The sequence below is a fragment of the Piliocolobus tephrosceles genome, chromosome 20 (assembly GCF_002776525.5).
Source record: "Piliocolobus tephrosceles isolate RC106 chromosome 20, ASM277652v3, whole genome shotgun sequence".
Classification (NCBI taxonomy): Eukaryota; Metazoa; Chordata; class Mammalia; order Primates; family Cercopithecidae; genus Piliocolobus; species Piliocolobus tephrosceles.
In genome coordinates, this window is record NC_045453.1 from 20,375,967 (window position 1) to 20,393,673 (window position 17,707).

Consider the following 17,707-nt stretch of genomic DNA (forward strand, 5'->3'; position numbering starts at 1 on the left):
CGTATTTTTTAGTAGAGACGGGGTTTCACTGTGTTAGCCAGGATGGTCTCGATCTCCTGACCTCGTGATCCACCCATCTCGGTCTCCCAAAGTGCTGGGATTACAGGCTTGAGCCACCGCGCCTGGCCGTGCACATGTTATTAGTACTAACAGTTTACATGGTATAGTACTATGTATGTATGTATATATGTATGTATTTTGAGACAGAGTCTGTCTCTGTCGCTAGGCTGGAGTGCAGTCATGTGATCTCGGCTTACTGCAACCTCTGCCTCCTGGGTTCAAGCGATTCTCCTGCTTCAGCCTCCCGAGTAGCTGGGACTACAGGTGTGTGCCACCACACCCAGCTAATTTGTGTATTTTTAGTAGAGATGCAGTTTCGCCATGTTGGCCAGGATGGTCTTGATCTCTTGACCTGTGATCCTCCTGCCTCGGCCTCCCAAAGTGCTAGGATTACAGGCATGAGCCACTGCGCTTGGTTGTACTTTTTTTTTTTTTTAAACAGAATTTTAAAATTATATGATAGCCAGTCTATCCCGTTTGATGTAACAGAAAATATTTGAGTTTTTATTTATTTTTATTTTATTTTATTTTATTTTTTTTTTTGAGACAGAGTCTCGCTCTGTCGCCCGTGCTGGAGTGCAGTGGCCGGATCTCAGCTCACTGCAAGCTCTGCCTCCCGGGTTTACGCCATTCTCCTGCCTCAGCCTCCCGAGTAGCTGGGACTACAGGCACCCGCCAACTCGCCCGGCTAGTTTTTTGTATTTTTTAGTAGAGATGGGGTTTCGCCGTGTTAGCCAGGATGGTCTTGATCTCCTGACCTCGCGATCCACCCGTCTCGGCCTCCCAAAGTGCTGGGATTACAGGCTTGAGTCACTGCGCCCGGCTTATTTTTATTTATTTTTATTTTTTAAGGGCTGGGATGTTATACTATTGCTCAGGCTAGAGTATAGTGCAGTGGTGCAATCACAGCTCACTCAACCTCAAACTCCTGGGCTCAAGTGATCCTCTCACCTCAACCTCCCAAGTAGTTGGGAGTAAAGGTTCATGTCATCACACCTGGCTAATTCTTTTCTTTTCTTTTTTTTCTTTTTTGAGACTGAGTTTCGCTGTTGTTGCCCAGGCTGGAGTGCAATGGCATGATATTGGCTTACTGCATCCTCTGCCTCCTGGGTTCAAGCAATTCCCTTGCTTCAGCCTCACAAGTAGCTAGGATTACAGGCACCTGCCACCGTGCCTGGTTAATATTTTATATTTTTAGTAGAGACGGGGTTTCACCATGTTGGCCAGGCTGGTCTCCAATTCCTGACCTCAGGTGATCTACGCACCTTGGCCTCCCAAAGTGCTGGGATTACAGGTGTGAGCCGCCACGCCTGGGCAATTATTTTATTTTCTTTTTGTAGAAACGGGGTCTTTCTGTGTTGCCCAGGCTGGTCTTGAACTCCTGGCCTCAAGTGTTGCTCCAGCCTCCCAAAGGGTTGGGATTACAGGCATGAGCCACCATACCTGGTGGCTTTTAAGTCTTTTGTTAAAAACAACTCTGGCAGAACAAGAAGATGACATACAGGCCACTATTTTGTTTGCTTTTGTTTTATAGTCAGTATTTCCTTTCAAGTTCTATTTTTAGCACAGAAGCTGCATTGGTCCTGGAAGAAGACCAGGCAACAAGCTGCTGTGGCTCCAGTTGAGTTTACTTTCCTTGACAAGTGAGGAATGCATTGGGTACTTGAATAAAACCAGGGAGGAATGATGGTACTTCCTTTGTGCCAGACTGTGGCAAGAAGCTAGGTAGCTACTGTAAGTCTGTGCTTTTTTCTGTGTTATCTTTGGAATAGTTCACATGGTGGAAGAAAAAAAAATACAGGTATACCTCAGACCACTGTGATAAAATGAATATTGTGATAAAATGAGTCACTAATTTTATGGTTTCCCAGCAGGTAAAAAGTTATGTTTACACTCCATTCTATTAAGTGTGCAGTAGCATTATGTCTAAAGAAACAATGTATATACCTTAATTTAAAAAATACTTTATTGTGGCCTGGTGGGTAGCTCCATCCCAGCACTTTGGGAGGCTAAGGCAGGTGGATCCCTTGAGCTCCATGAGACCATTGTGGGCAACATGGCAAGATTCCATCTCAGGCCGGGCGCGGTGGCTCAAGCCTGTAATCCCAGCACTTTGGGAGGCCGAGACGGGCGGATCACGAGGTCAGGAGATCGAGACCATCCTGGCTAACACGGTGAAACCCCGTCTCTACTAAAAATACAAAAAACTAGCCGGGCGAAGTGGCGGGCGCCTGTAGTCCCAGCTACTTGGGAGGCTGAGGCAGGAGAATGGCATAAACCCGGGAGGCGGAGCTTGCAGTGAGCTGAGATCCGGCCACTGCGCTCCAGCCTGGGCGACAGAGCAAGACTCCGTCTCAAAAAAAAAAAAAAAAAAAGATTCCATCTCTACCAAAACAATATAAAAATTAGCCAGGCATGGTGGTGGTGTGTGCTGGTAATCACAGCCACTTGGGAGGCGGAGGTGGGAGGATCGCTTGAACCCGGGAGGTGGAGGCTTCAGTGAGCCAATACTGTGCCACTACACTCCATTCTCTGTGACAGAGCCCGACTCTGTCTCAAAAAAAAAATTTTATTGCTAAAAAATGCTAATAATCATCTTAACATTTAGTAAGCTGTAAATCTTGCTGGGTGAAGGTCTTGCCTCAGTATTGATGGATGGTGACTGATCAGGGTGGTGGTTAATGAAAGTTGGGATGGCTGGGACAAATTAAAATAATTTTTTTTTTGCCGGGCGCGGTGGCTCACGCCTGTAATCCCAGCACTTTGGGAGGCCAAGGCGGGCGGATCACGAGGTCAGGAGATCGAGACCGTCCTGGCTAACACGGTGAAACCCCGTCTCTACTAAAAATACAAAAAATTAGCCGGGTGTAGTGATGGGTGCCTGTAATTCCAGCTGCTCTGGAAGCTGAGGTGGGAGAATGGCATGAACCCAGGAGGCGGAGCTTGCAGTGAGAGCGCCACTGCACTCCAGCCTGGGCGACAGAGCGAGACTCCGTCTCAAAATGTTATTAGTACTAACAGTTTACTATGATTGTGCCACCAGCCTGGGTGACAGAGAGAGACCCTGTCTCAACAACAACAGCAACAACAAAAGTCAATCCTTTCAAAACCCTGCTGCTCCTGGCCGGGCGCGGTGGCTCATGCCTGTAATCCCAGCACTTTGGGAGGCTGGGGAGGGCGGAATCACGAGGTCAGGAGATGGAGACCATCCTGGCTAACACGGTGAAACCCCGTCTCTACTAAAAATACAAAAAATTAGCTGGACGTGGTGGTGGGTGCCTGTAGTCCCAGCTACTCGGGAGGCTGAGGCGGGAGGATGGTGTGAACCCAGGAGGCAGAGGTTGCAGTGAGCCGAGTTGCACCACTACACTCCAGCCTGGTTGACAAAGCAAGACTCTGTCTCAAAAAAAAAAAAAAACCCCGCCCCCAAAAAACACCCTGCCGCTCCTCAAATAACTATGTTTATGTAATATTCTAAGTCCTTTTTTATGATTTCAACAATGTTCACAGAATCTTCACCGGGTTAGATGCCATCTTATGAAACCACTTTATTTGCTCATCTGTAAGAAGCAATTCCTTAAGGCTGGGTGTGGTGACTCACAGCTGTAATCCCAGCAGGTGGATCGCTTGAGCCTAGGAGTTTGAGACTAGCCTCGGCAACATGGTGAAACCCCATCTCTACAAAAAATACAAAAATTAGCCAGGTGTGGTGTCACATGCCTGTAGTCCCAGCTCCTTAGGAAGCTGAGGCAGGAGGATTGCCTGAGCGTGGGTGGTTGAGGCTGCAGTGAACTGTGGTACGCCACTGCATTTCAGCCGAGGTAACAGAGTAAGACCCTGTCTCCAAAAACAGGGGAGCAACTCCTCAAACTCCTCATCTGTTGAAGTTTTATCTTGAGGTTACAGTAATTCAGTCACATCTTCAGATTCCATGTCTTTTCCTATATCCACCACATTCCCAGTTACTTCCTCCACTGAAATCCTGAACCCTTCAAAGTCATCCATTAGAGTTAGAATCAACTTCTTTCAAACTCCTATTTGTGTTGATATTTTGACCTCCTCCCGTGAATCAGAAATGTTCTTAATGGCATCTAGAATGGTAAGTCTTTACCAGAAAGATTTCATTTTGCCCATATCCATCACAGGAATCACCATCTGTGTCAGCTGTAACTTTATGAAATATGTCTTAAATGGTAATACTTGAAAGTTAAAATTACTCCATAATCCTTGCAATGCAGAATGGATATTGTGTTAATGGCCATGAAAACGACATTAATCTCTTTGTACACTGCTATCAGAGCTCTTGGGTGACCAGGTGCATTGTCAATGAGCAGTAATATATATATGTGTGTGTGTGTGTGTGTGTGTGTGTGTGTGTGTGTGTGTGTATATATATATATATATATATTTTTTTTTTTTTTTCCCTCCAGACAGAGTCTTGCTCTGTCACCCAGGCTGGAGTGCAGTGGCATGATCTTGGCTCACTGCAACCTCTGCCTCCCAGGTGCAAGCAGTTCTCCTACCTCAGTCTCCCAAGTAGCTGGGATTACAGATGTGTGTCACCACACCTGGCTAATTTTTGTATTTTTAGTAGAGACAGGGTTTCACCATGTTGGCTAGGCAGGTCTGGAACTCCTGACCTCAGGTGATCCACCCACTTCAGCCTCCCAAAGTACTGGGATTACAGATGTGAGCCACTGTGCCCGGCTAATTTTTTTTTTTTTTTGAGACAGAGTCTAGCTCTGTTGCCCAGGCTGGAGTGCAGTTGTGTAATCTTGGCTCATTGCAGCCTCCACCTCCTGTGTTCAAGCGATTCTTGTGCTTCAGCCTCCAGAGTAGCTGGGACTGCTGGCACACACCGCCATGCCCGGCTAATTTTTGTTTTTAGTAGAGATGAGGTTTCACTGTGCTGCCTAGGCTGGTCTCAAACTCTTGGCCTCAAGCAATCCACCTGCCTCGGCCTCCTAAAGTGCTGGGATTACAGGCGTGAGCCACGGTGCCCTGCCAGCAGTAGTATTTTGAATTTTTTTTGTGAGCAGTAGGTCTCAACAGTGGACCTAAAATACTCAGTAAATCATGCTGTAAACAGATGTCATTCGGGCTTTATTGTTCCATTTATAATGCACAGGCAGAATAGATTCAGTGTAATTCTTTTTTTCTTTCTTTCTTTTTTTTTTTTTAAAGACAGGATCTCCCTCTGTCACCCAGACTGCAGGCTGTAGTGCTGTAGTGCAATCTCAGCTTACTGCAACCTCTGCCTCTAGGCTCAAACAATCCTCCCACCTCAGCCTCCTGAGTAGCTGGGACTATAGGCACATGCCACCGTGCTCGACTTCGTTTTTTGTTCTTTGTGGAGACAGGGTTTCACCATGTTGCCCAGGCTGGTTTCTAATTCCTGGGCTCAAGTGATCTGCCTGCCTTGGCCTTCCAAAGTGTTGGGATTACAGGTGTGAACCACTCCACCTGGCCCTTTCATTTTTATGTTATGTAGATGAGTTCTTTCCTTAAACCTCATGAAGCAACCTCTTCTAACTTTTCTTCAGCTTCCTCAACTGTCTCAGCCCTCATAGAATTGAAGAGAGTCACGGTCTTGCTTTGGCTTATGGAATATTGTGGTTGGTTTGATCTTTCCAGATCATGTAAAACATTATTCTTACCAGCAATAAGGCTGTTTCACTTTCTTGTTATTCCTGTGTTTATTGGAGTAGCACTTTTAATTTCCTTTTTAAGAACTTTTTCTGAGGCTGAGGTAGGGGGATCGCTTGAACAGTCAGCAGTTCAAGGCTGCAGTGAGATGTGATTGCACCACTGCACCGCAGCCTGGGCCATGGAACGAGACCCAGTATCTAGTAAAAAATAAAATAAAATAAAAATAAAAACAGTATTTGTCCCTTTGCATTCACAACTTGGCTGTTTGCTGCAAGAGTCCTAGCTTTCAGCCTGTCTCAGCTTTTTGATGTGCCTTCCTCACTAAGCTTAATCATTTCTAGCCCTTTTTTTTTTTTTTTTTGAGACAGTCTCGCTCTGTTGCCCAGGCTGGAGTGCAGTGGCATGATCTCAGCTCAGTGCAACCTCCACCTCCCGGGTTCAAGTGATTCTCATCCCTTAGCGCACCAAGTAGCTGGGGTTACAGGTTTGCGCCACCACACTGGGCTAATTTTTATATTTTTGGTAGAGATGAGGTTTCACCTGCCAGGCTGGTCTTGGGCTCCTGACTTCAAGTCATCTGCCCGGCTCGGCCTCCCAAAGTGCTGGAATTACAGGTGTGTGCCACCGCGCCTGGCCCACTTCTAGCTTTTGACTTAAAGTGAGAGATGTGCATTTCTTCCTTTTACTTACTTGAACAGTTGGAGACCACTATAGGGTTATTATGTGGACTTATTTCAATATTGTTGTGTCTCAGGGAATAAGGAGGCCTGAAGAGAGGGAGAGGGGGAATGGCTGTTGGAGCAGTGAGAATATACACAGCATTTACTGATTAAGTTCACCATCTTATATGGGCACAGTGCATGGTGCCCCCAAACAATGAACCATTGTAACATGGAAGATCACTGATCACAGGCTGGGCACGGTGGCTCACACCTGTTATCCTAGCACTTTAGGAGGCTGAGGTGGGTAGATCACCTGAGGTCAGGAATTCAAGACTAGCCTGACCAACATAACATGGTGAAACCCTGTCTCTACTACAAAAATTAGCCAGGTGTGCTGGCAGGCGCCTATAACCCCAGCTACTCGGGAGGCTGAGGCAGGAGAATCGCTTGAACACGGGAAGTGGAGGTTGCAGTGAGCTGAGATCCGGCCACTGCACTCCACCCTGGGTGACAGAGCCAAAAAAAAGGAGGCCAGGTGTGGTGGCTCACGCCTGTAGCCCAGCTCTGGGAGGCCGAGGCGGGCGGATCATGAGGTCAGTAGATGGAGACCATCGTGGTTAACACGGTCAAACCTCGTCTGTACTAAAAATACAAACATTAGCCGGGCGTGGTGACAGGCGCCTGTAGTCCCAGCTACTCCTGCTGAGGCAGGAGAATGGCGTGAACCCCGGAGGCGGACCTTGCAGTGAGCTCCACTGCACTCCAGCCTGGGTGACAGAGCAAGACTCCGTCTCAAAAAAAAAAAAAAAATCACTGATCACACATCACTGTGACAGATATAATAATAATGATGAAAAACCTTCTTGAGATAATACGAGAATCAACAAAATGTAAGGGAGGCATACAAAGTGAGCAAATGCTGTTGGAAAATTGGCACCAGTAGACTTATCTGAAGCAGGGCTGCCACAAACCTCAATTTGTAAAAAGTGCAATATCTGTAAAGCACAATAAAATGAGGTATGCCTGTAGGGACCAGGAAAAATTGAAGAAAAATTCATTCCTCTTCACTGCCTCACAGGTGTCTTGGGGAGAGGGAGTATGAAAAACTAATTTAATTTTACCCTTTGTCTTTCAGGTTTGTCCTATTTCAAAAGGGCATGTGATGGGATCTTTTTGAAGTGCCTTTCTTAGCCACACCTAGGGATTAGATTCTCTGAATTCAGGGACTTCTCACGGTATGTTTTTACTTGGTTGCCTTCCTTTTCCTTAAAAATGATTTAAGAAGTCTTTTGCACATACAGAATGCTCCTTAGCCATTAAATAACAACCCTTTTCCTGCCAGTCATTGACCTCCAAAATTCAAATGGTCAGTTTGTTTGAACTTGAGCATCTAACATCATTTGTTCAGTTTTTTTGTTGAAATTACTGAATCAAACTTCAAAAAAAGGGTGGGGAGCACAACAGTGACAAAATTATATTATTAAGTTGTGTAGAAAATAGAAACAACAATTTTGAACATACAGACAAGATAAAAAGGCCACATTTTGCATTTGTCATACAACCATTAAAAATACAGCAGTGCCTTGCTGCTTCTCTGTCTCTGTGGAATATCATGGTTAAAGTATAACCCCCATTTGGTGCATAGGAAAAAGGCATACAAAATTAATTTAATGTTTCTAAGATTACATATATAAAATTACAAGGAACATGTAGATTTCCTGACTATACCTGGTATTTTATCAATGAATTGAAATGTGTAAAGAACCTCAGAGTACAACAAAGTAATTACTATGGTTTCCTAGCTCTGCATTGTAGCTATTTAATAAATTATTATTAATTATTCAAGGAGGTGGTTTTTTCTAGTTGCTACTATGTATATTTTGATTTTTTAGCACAGAGGCATAGTAATATTTGTATTAATGTTGGTGAAATGAAAATTTAAATTGAATTTCAGAACAAAACTTTATCAAATATTTTCCACTGTAGGCTTTTGTGTTTTAAGTTTCTACCTTCATTAACTTTTACGCCACCCTTGGTTTTTGTTTTTTTTTTTTCTTTTGAGACGGAGTCTTGCTCTGTCGCCCGAGCTGGAGTGCAGTGGCCAGATCTCAGCTCACTGCAAGCTCCGCCTCCCGGGTTTACGCCATTCTCCTGCCTCAGCCTCCGGAGTAGCTGGGACTACAGGCGCCCGCCACCTCGCCCGGCTAGTTTTTTGTATTTTTAGTAGAGATGGGGTTTCACCGTGTTAGCCAGGATGGTCTCGATCTCCTGACCTCGTGATCCACCCGTCTCGGCCTCCCAAAGTGCTGGGATTACAGGCTTGAGCCACCGCGCCCGGCCCACCCTTGGTTTTTGAAATTTGAATCTGATTCTGTTTTCTTCAAGGGCCTGTATCTTCCTTTGTATACGCTTTGCATAGCGAGTACAGGTCATGCTTAGCATTGTGTTGAATGAGTTTATTTCAGTGGAAACCGAATGCTTTAGCGTAAACTCAGCATTCAACACAATGTCTGGCATTAAATGATTTGCATAGTACTATGTAAAATGTTCTTGTACATTGTAGCAGTGAGGATACTCTGATACAATTTTGACATTAGCATTATATATTTAATTACATTTCTATTTTTAAGTATTAAGGAATGGAAATATTTTAATGTTAATATACTAGGAACTCTGAGATATTCCCCAACCTCCCCACTCCCCCCAGTAGCTGCTGCTGGAGATGGAATCCTATCTGAGTGTTAATAATAATGCCATCACCCATTCCCTTCCCCCAGCCTTATGCTAGAGCCTAGTTTGCCTGCAGCTGCAGTGCTAGGCATCTTTCAGGAAGTGACCTTGGCTTGTATTAATCAAATTGAGAACGCACAAAAAAGCTTCTTGCTAACATGCTGACTTGATGTAAAATTTTATCGCATCCATTTTCTTTCAAAATGAGGCCATTTTGTAAAAAGATATACAGAAAACCCCAAATTTAATATATATCTATATATACATATATGGAAAGCTTTCGCAAGCCATGTTGAAAAAACAACTAGGTCTGTTTTAAAGTAGACTTTTTATTGCCAAATATGCATAAACTTTAAATCATGAAGGCTTGGGAATTGTCACTAGAAAATTACTTCTTTTAATGCTGAATTAAGAAAAAACTATTAGCATCGAGTTTATTTACTATCTTAACTGACATTGTATTGCTTTATAAACTTTAAACACTGAAGTTATTTTGGAACCCTTCAGCAGTTGTATTAAGTAACACACTTCTGTATATTTGCTTACTTTCCTGTATTCAGAAAGAACGGGGGTCTTACTTTGCTGGTTTGGATAACAACTAATAGGCTACACGAAATCGTTTTCTTAGGCAATGGTGGTGCCTACAGGGTATTCTAAACGTAAAGGTAAATTTAAGTCAATGAGTCCATTAAAATTCAACTACCTATTGTGTCAGAGAGAGAAATATTGCTAACTACAAATTCACAGTGTGTTCATTAGGATTTGACTAATCATTTTGATAGGAGAGCAGTTAATACAGTGATTTCACTTTTATCCTGTGGTGCTTCAAAGGCATCTAGTTTTTAAATGTAGTCCGGTTAAGGTGTATGTAGTAGAGGTTTTCATATTAACCTTGCTCAATGTTAAATATAGAGTGTTGAAAATATTATTTAATGGATTAGTTTATTGGTTTCTGCATTTTGAAGAAATTTACATAAATAGAGAGCAGTTGTACCTACTGCCAAATGGTTCACTCCTGAGTTTATCGTATAGTTACTCCCAGGTACTGAAATAGAAGAAAACAAATTTAAACCTTAGGAGCTCTGCCTGCATTTCTGTGGATCCACATTATGAAAAGGATAGAGGAACATCGCATGTGTATAGTAGTGGTTTGAGGAGAGGGTAGGGAATCTATGCAAATAAGAAAATTGGGGTATAGGCGAATCCTTAAGTTAGATGTCATTATCTGAGTTACTTTTAAAGCATTTACTGGATACACAACCAGTATTATCTTTTTACCATCCTATAAATTGTTCGTAGAATTGCAGCCTCATGGAGGAAAATCCATCTCCTTTACCTGCGTAAATTCATTCTTTGTCTTGATACTAGCATTAATAATTGGTTTGTTAGATACTACAGGATAAAGAAACTCAGATTTCAAGAAGAAAGAAGATAATTACTTGATCGTTTCTCCCCTCAAACACCTGTTTAAAATATGTTGTCTTGAATAAAATTGTCACCTTGAACTTACGTTCTTTGCCTTCTCCACTCCCCTGCCCTTTAAAAAAAAGAAAAAGAAGGGAAAGCCTTATAAGAAAAGGAAAATGTGCAATCCTGGTAGCCAATGAGTTAATGTTCATTTGTAGCCGGAGGGGTCAGCATGCAGCCTGTGTTTTCTGATTGGCTGCTAAAAGGTGAAATTGAAACCACTGTAAACTTTTGACCCTGTAGCAATTCTTGTGGAACGCCTTCCACTGGTGGAGCCCAGAGCTTTGCTCACTTCCCCACCCGACCCTCCCACCCTCTTTCCTGTATTTATTTTGTGTGATCCTGCAGCACTGCATGCAGTTTTTCCAAAGTGGCGGGGAGAGAGAGGCAGAACAAGCACAAGCAAGCAGCTTGCTTGCATGCCTGTTTTGGTAACTTCAACTCAGCCAAAGATACCGGGCCTGTTATACTAATCTGCCAACCAGATTTTTAAGTTTTCTCCTTAATCTAAAGCTAATTAAATAAAATTTAGGCTAGTTTATTGCCATAGTTCATCAGTGGATAGTATCGTTGTATAAGCAAAAATAAGTGGTGTGATTTCCTGGATGTGTTGAATTAAAAATAAGTTTTCAGTTTTAACTACCTTTATATACCCCATTTATGTTTCCTGTATCCCTATGTAATTTTTACACAAATGGCCATTTCATCGAAGTTTTTTTCTCCTTTGCCTCTTATTATAAAGAAACTCAAATGGCATTTTGGTTATGACAACTCTGGACATAATTGCAGAAATTGTACAATTAATACTTCCCCCTTTGGCTGAGATAAATGGTTTTGGATTTGTCTTGCTTTCACATGTAAATAGTGCTTAACACAACAACCCCATGAAAAAGGCAGGGTAGTTTTTCTCTATTCTTTCCTTATACTCTCATGGGACTCTGGTCTTTTTAATTATTCCTTTTATCCATGGTGTCTAGCACAGTGTGGCACATGGATGCTTAGCAGATGCTTACTGAGTGAACATAGCTTTCATTTTAGGAACTTTAGTGTCTGTTTATACCTGCTTCCCTTTTCCTAATTAATTGATGGCAGTGACCGTGATTTGCTTATTTCCAAGTGCCAGTGCAGTGCCTGACATCTAATAGATACACAGCAAGCGTTTAATTGAAATCAAATTAAAGTCTAATACAAGATCATTTCAAGAAGCAGGACTTTACAAAATCTAGGTTTTCAGAAGCCAAGGCGTCTGTTTTCACTGTGTTATTATGAATTTTCAGGCTGATTCGGTATAGAACTAAATGTTTAATTTATTAAATATGTAGAATAAGTTATGTTAGCTTGATTCTTTCTAGTATATATCTAAAGATACGTGGTAGTACCTGTCCTTATTTTACTAGACATGCATATGCTGTAATTTGAAATAATTCCTTGTCCCCCATTCCCTTATCAAGAAGATTATAGTATTTAAAAAAGACTGTAATAAATGTCTTACCAGTGTTCTCCTGGGAAGCAAATACATTTTTACTTAATTGAACATAGAATAATGGACTAAGTAATGGGAAAAAAAATTCTTAAACTGAGTTGTTTATGTATCTCAAAAAATGTGGTCCATTTTATATAACTTTATTATTATTATTTTTTAAGACAGAGTCTTGCTCTGTTGCCCAGGCTGGAGTGCAGTGGCACGATCTCAGCTCACTGTAGCCTCTGCCTACCAGGTTCAAGCGATTCTCCTGCTTCAGCCTCCTGAGTAGCTGGAACTACAGGCACCTTCCACCACACCCAGCTATTTTTAGTAGAGGCGGGGTTTAACCATGTTGGCCAGGCTGGTCTTGAACTCCTGACCTCAGGTGATCTGCCCACCTTGGCCTCCCAAAGTGCTAGGATTACAGGCATGAGCCACTGCACCCAGCCCAGATCAGGCTGATCTTGAACTCCTGGCCTCAAGTGGTCCTCCCACCTCAGCCTTTCAAAGTTCTGGGATTATAGGCATGAGCCACTGCGTCTGACCCTATGCTTGACTTTTCAAACAGAAGTAGTGATTTTATGGTACAGTAAGACATCTACTCAAATTTCTAGGAAGAGGTGTTGTACTTGATAGCTTTTGTTTGTTCCGTATGTCTAGGGAAGGGAAAAATGGGAAGACCTAATTTTTTTGAGAAAGAGTCTCGCTCTGTCACACTGGCTGGAGTGCAGTGGCATAGTCTCAGGTCACTGCAACCTCTACCTCCCAGGTTCAGGTGATTCTCCTGCTTCAGCTTCCTGAATAGTTGGGATTACAGGCGCACACCACGTTGCCTGGCTAATTTCTGTATTTTTAGTAGAGTTGGGGTTTTGCCATGTTGGCCAGGCCAGCCTTGAACTCCTGACCTCAAATGGTCTGCCTGCCTTGCCTCCCAAAGTGCTGGGATTACAGGCATGAGCCACCATGCCCGGCCGGAAGACTTAATTTGTGAGTGACTAATTATAATGCTTAAATGAAGAAAAGACAATGAAATTCAATCCCTCTTCTTTTTTTTGTCCTCAGGATCAAAATACTTGCTGGATGGTGGACTCAGAGACCAATAAAAATAAACTGCTTGGACATCCTTTGACGGGTTAGCCAGGTAATTCAGCTTGACTTTGATTTGATCCTTTGTAATTTTTTGTCTTCAACCTTCTGAAGATACTACCCTCCTCTTTAATATATGATTTAATTAAAACTTTATGCTTCATGTTTTTCTCTTTAATGATTATTAAATGAATGAGCTTAGAGTACTTGAGTGAATACATATGTATTTATGTACACTTGGCCCTTGAATGAGTTTAGAGTACTTGAGTGAATACATAGGTATATATATACACTTGGCCCTTGAACAACTGAGGACTGGGGACACTGATTCAGTAAAAAATGTGCAGAACTTTTGACTCCCCCTAAACTTAACTACTAATAGCCTCCTCTTGCCTAGAAGCCTTACTGATAATATAAACAGCTGATTAACACATATTTTGTATGTTATATGTATTATATCCTGTATTCCTATAATAGAGTAAGCTAGAGAAAAGAAAATGTTATTAAGAAAATCATGGCCGAGTGCGGTGGCTCATGTTTATAATCCTAGCACTTTGAGAGGCTGAGGTGGTTAGATCACCTGAGTCTAGGAGTTGGAGAACAGTCTGGGCAATACAGCGAAACCCTATCTCTACAGAAAATGCAAAAACTGGCCATAGTGGCTTGTGCCTTAGTCCCTGGCACTAGAGAGACTGAGGTGGGAGGACTGCCTGTGCCCATGAGGTTGAGGCTGCACCTGAGCTGTGATTGTGCCACTGCACTCTAGCCTGAGCAGCAGAATGAAACCCTGTATCCAAAAAGAAAAAAAAGAAATAGAAAAAAAGAAAAAAATTGTAAGGAGGCTGGGCATGGTAGCTCACTCATATGCTCACAACTATGATCCCAGCACTTTGGGGGTTGGACGCGGGAGGATCACTTGAGGCCAGGAGTTGGAGACCAGCCTGAACAACATAGCAACATCCCCAGTTCTACAAAACTCACACAGAATTAGCCAGCAAGGTGGTGTGCGCTTGTAGTCCTAGCTACCTTAGGAGGCTGAGGTGGGAGATTGCTTGATCTCAGGAATTTGAAGCTGCTGTGAGCTATGATTGCACCACTACACTCCAGCATGAGCAACAGTATGAAACCTTGTTTCTAGAAAATAAGTAAATAAATAAATAATTAAAAATGAAAGTCATGGTCGGACGCGGTAGCGCATGCCTGTAATCCCAGCACTTTGGGAGGCCAAGGTGGGTGGATCACCTGAGGTTAGGAGTTTGAGACCAGCCTGGCCAACATGGTCATTTTTGTAAAAATACAAAAATTAGCCATGCGTGGTGGCGTGTGCCTGTAATACCAGCTACTCAAAAAGCTGAGGCAGGAGAATCACTTGAACCCTGGAGGTGGAGGTTGTAGTGAGCTGAGATCATGCCACTGTACTCCAGCCTGGGCAACAGAGCGAGACTTCATCCCTAAAAAAAAAAAAGTCATAAGGAAGAGAAAATATATATATTATTCATTAAGTGGATCATCATAAAGGTCGTCATTCTTCTTGTGAGGTTGAGTAGGCTTGAGGAGGAGGAGAAAGAGGAGGAAATGTTGGTCCTACTGTCAGGCATGGCAGAAGTAGAGAAAAATCTGCATGTAACAGAACAAGTGCAATTCCAATGTGTCATACAAGGGGTGATGGTATTCGTCTATATGTATATACATACCTATACAAACAAAATTTTGGGGGAAGAGAAGAAATTCTCCCTCCTTATGTGTGAATATTTTAATGGCATTAGTCAAACATCTGAATTAGCCCCAACTTATATTTACTATTTCACCTTGTGAAGACAAATTTCCCCAAATTGCTTGTGCGGCAAATAACATTTCATCTAACCCCTTTCTTAACATTTTATTTTATTTTTTTTGAGACAGAGTCTCCCTCTGTCACCCAGGCTGGAGTGCAGTGGTGTGATCTCGGCTTACTGCAGCTTCTGCCTCCTGGGCAATTCTCATGCCTCAGCCTCCCAAGTAGCTGGGATTATAGGCGTGCACTGCTACATCCGGCTAAGTTTTGTATCTTTGGTAGAGATGGGATTTCACCATGTTGGCCAGGCTGAAACTCCTGGCCTCAAGTGATGTGCCTGCCTTGGCCTAAAGTGCTGGGATTATAGGCGTGAGCCACTGCGTCTGGCCCCTTTTCTTAACTTTTAATATTATATCAGAATAGGAAAAATGAGAATAGAAAAAGCTGCCTGGTTGCTGAGAAAGCAGTCATGCTTTGCTTAGCTAAATTTCTTTTAGTAATCCCGTCATTTTCTTGGTTAGCTAAGTTTGGAATCTGAGTTGTCTTTGAATCCCACCATACTCTGATACATTTGGTAAGCAGGCTTTATCTGGCTTTCTGTTTTCATATGTCCTGTATTTGTTGCACTTTCTGTTCCTAATTTTAGCTTCCGAGGCCAAGACCCCATAATTTCATGAGGGTGTTTGTCCTTGTCTCTGCTGCTTCCTTGTCCACTCAAAGTTTTGCTAGAAGATTTTCCTAAATTTATACTTTTAGCCAAGCTTATGTTGTGCTCTAAGTTTTGTGCTACCTTTCCTTGGCTTACAGAAAAAAAAAGTACAAACTCCCTTCTCTGACATTTCCAATGGTACTTTATCTGAGAATCTATCCAAGTTACCAGCCTTAGGTCTTGTAATTTCCCTATGAAATCCCTCAGTTAATTGTGATATATACCCATGCTTCTGAACATGGCAGAGAACTATCTCCACAGGTTTCTTTTTTGTTGTTGTTGTTGAGATAGAGTCTTGCCTTGTTACCCAGCTTGGAGTGTGGTGGCGCGATCTTGTTTCACTGCAACCTCCACTTCCAGGTTCAAGCCTGCCTCAGCCTCCTGAGTAGCGGGGATTACAGGCACCCGCCACTATGCCCAGCTAATTTTGTATTTTTAGTAGAGACAGGGTTTCACCATGTTGGCCAGGCTGGTCTTGAACTCCTGACCTTAGGTGATCTACCCGCCTTGGCCTCCTAAAGTGCTGGGATTACAGGTGTGAACCACTGTGCTCGGCCAATTTTTTTTTTTAATTCCTTTTATTTGGAAGTATACATTTACTAAAGTTGCAAAAATATAGTGTAAAGAACATCTGGATACCCTTTATCCAGACTTACCCACTTGCTTTATTATTTGTATTTGTGCCGTCCTACTCTCTTTTCTCTTTCTATACATATAAACATAAACACACAATTTTTTTTAACCATGTGAGGGTGAGTTACATATATTTTGCTTCTTTCCCCTAATACTTCTGTTGTATTCCTACAAATAGGGTAATTCTTTTATATAACCATGGTACAGTTAATACCTTCATAAATGGACGTCGATGAACTCTTTCACCCATACTCCAGTTTTGTCAGTTGACCTAAGAAAGTCTCTTGTAGCATTTTCTCTGCTTCCCGTATAGACTGCAGTCTGGGGTCAGGTTCTGCATTCAGTTATTATTTCTCTTTAGCCTCTTTTTTCCTGGGATATTTTCACAGCCTTTCTTTATCTCTTATGACATTGGCATTTTTGAGAACACAACCCTTCCCTAACCCCCTTACTCTCTTCAATGGAGATGTTCTTCATTTTATGTTGGTCTGAAATTTCCTTGTGATTAGATGAAGATGTTACATATTCTTGCCAGGAATACGACATCGGTAATGTGATAACTCTGAGATGGAGTCATATGACGTCCATCTGTCCCTTATTGTGATGCAAATTTTGATCCCTTGGCCAAGGTGTTGCCAGATTTCTCCACTGCACGGTTTTTTCACCCTCTCTTGCCTGTGGGGAAGCAATGTAGATATTCTGATTCTTTTCACAGTTTCTTCTAGAATTCATTGACTCTTGTCTGATCCAGCCTTTTATTGTGATGATTGCAAAATGGTCATTTTTTTCTTTCCAGCATTCCTTTCACATTACCTGTCACCTCTTGGCTGTGTTCTGTAATCAGTAGCCCTATGTATTGGTTATGGATTCATGAATTCCTATTTTTTGAATGGTTTGTGATTCACTTACCCTGCTTAATTATTTTAGTGCTCAAATTGTCCTAGAAGTTTGGCTAGTGAAACTCCTGTAAGTGGGCCGCTGTGTCCTTGTGGGGAATAAAAGTTTTAGAGACCAGGATCTCTCTTGAGTGCTAAGTGTCCTCACTAATTCTGGGCTGTTTTCTGATCTTGGCCTTTTTAGTGGATAGAGCTAGGAAATAATATGCATGCTTATACACATATACATACATATACATACTTATACAGTCATCCCTTCGTACCTGAGGGTGACTGGGTCTAAGACCCTTTGTGTGCACCAAAATCTGCTGATGCTCAAGTTCTTTAAACTATAAAGTAGCAATTGTATTTGCATGTAACCCATGTTCAATTTCTTGTATGCTTTAAATCATCTCTAGATTACTTACAAGAATGTAACAGAGAGTAAATACTGTGTAGGTTATTGTTAAACTGTATTATTTAATTTGTATTTTATTGTTGTATTGTTTTTTAAAATTTATTTTTTGAGTATTTTTGATCTGTGGATGCAGAATCCACGGATACAGAGGGCCGACTGCACACGTGTTCATTGAAACA

General features: G+C 42.3%; 1 protein-coding gene across 5 annotated transcripts in view; it reads left to right on the forward strand.

The window, feature by feature from the left end:
• The window catches only part of NCOA3 (nuclear receptor coactivator 3), a 146,111-nt gene that overhangs the window by 61,540 nt on the left and 66,864 nt on the right, over nucleotides 1-17,707 (forward strand). For 3 of the 5 annotated variants that reach the window (XM_023192488.2, XM_026455295.1, XM_023192492.2), the window contains exons 2-3: nucleotides 7,507-7,606; nucleotides 13,096-13,174. The gene's annotated coding sequence lies outside the window, so the exon portion shown is untranslated. The remainder of the gene's footprint in view (nucleotides 1-7,506; nucleotides 7,607-13,095; nucleotides 13,175-17,707) is intronic. The other 2 variants (XM_023192491.2, XM_023192493.2) reach the window with 1 other exon arrangement.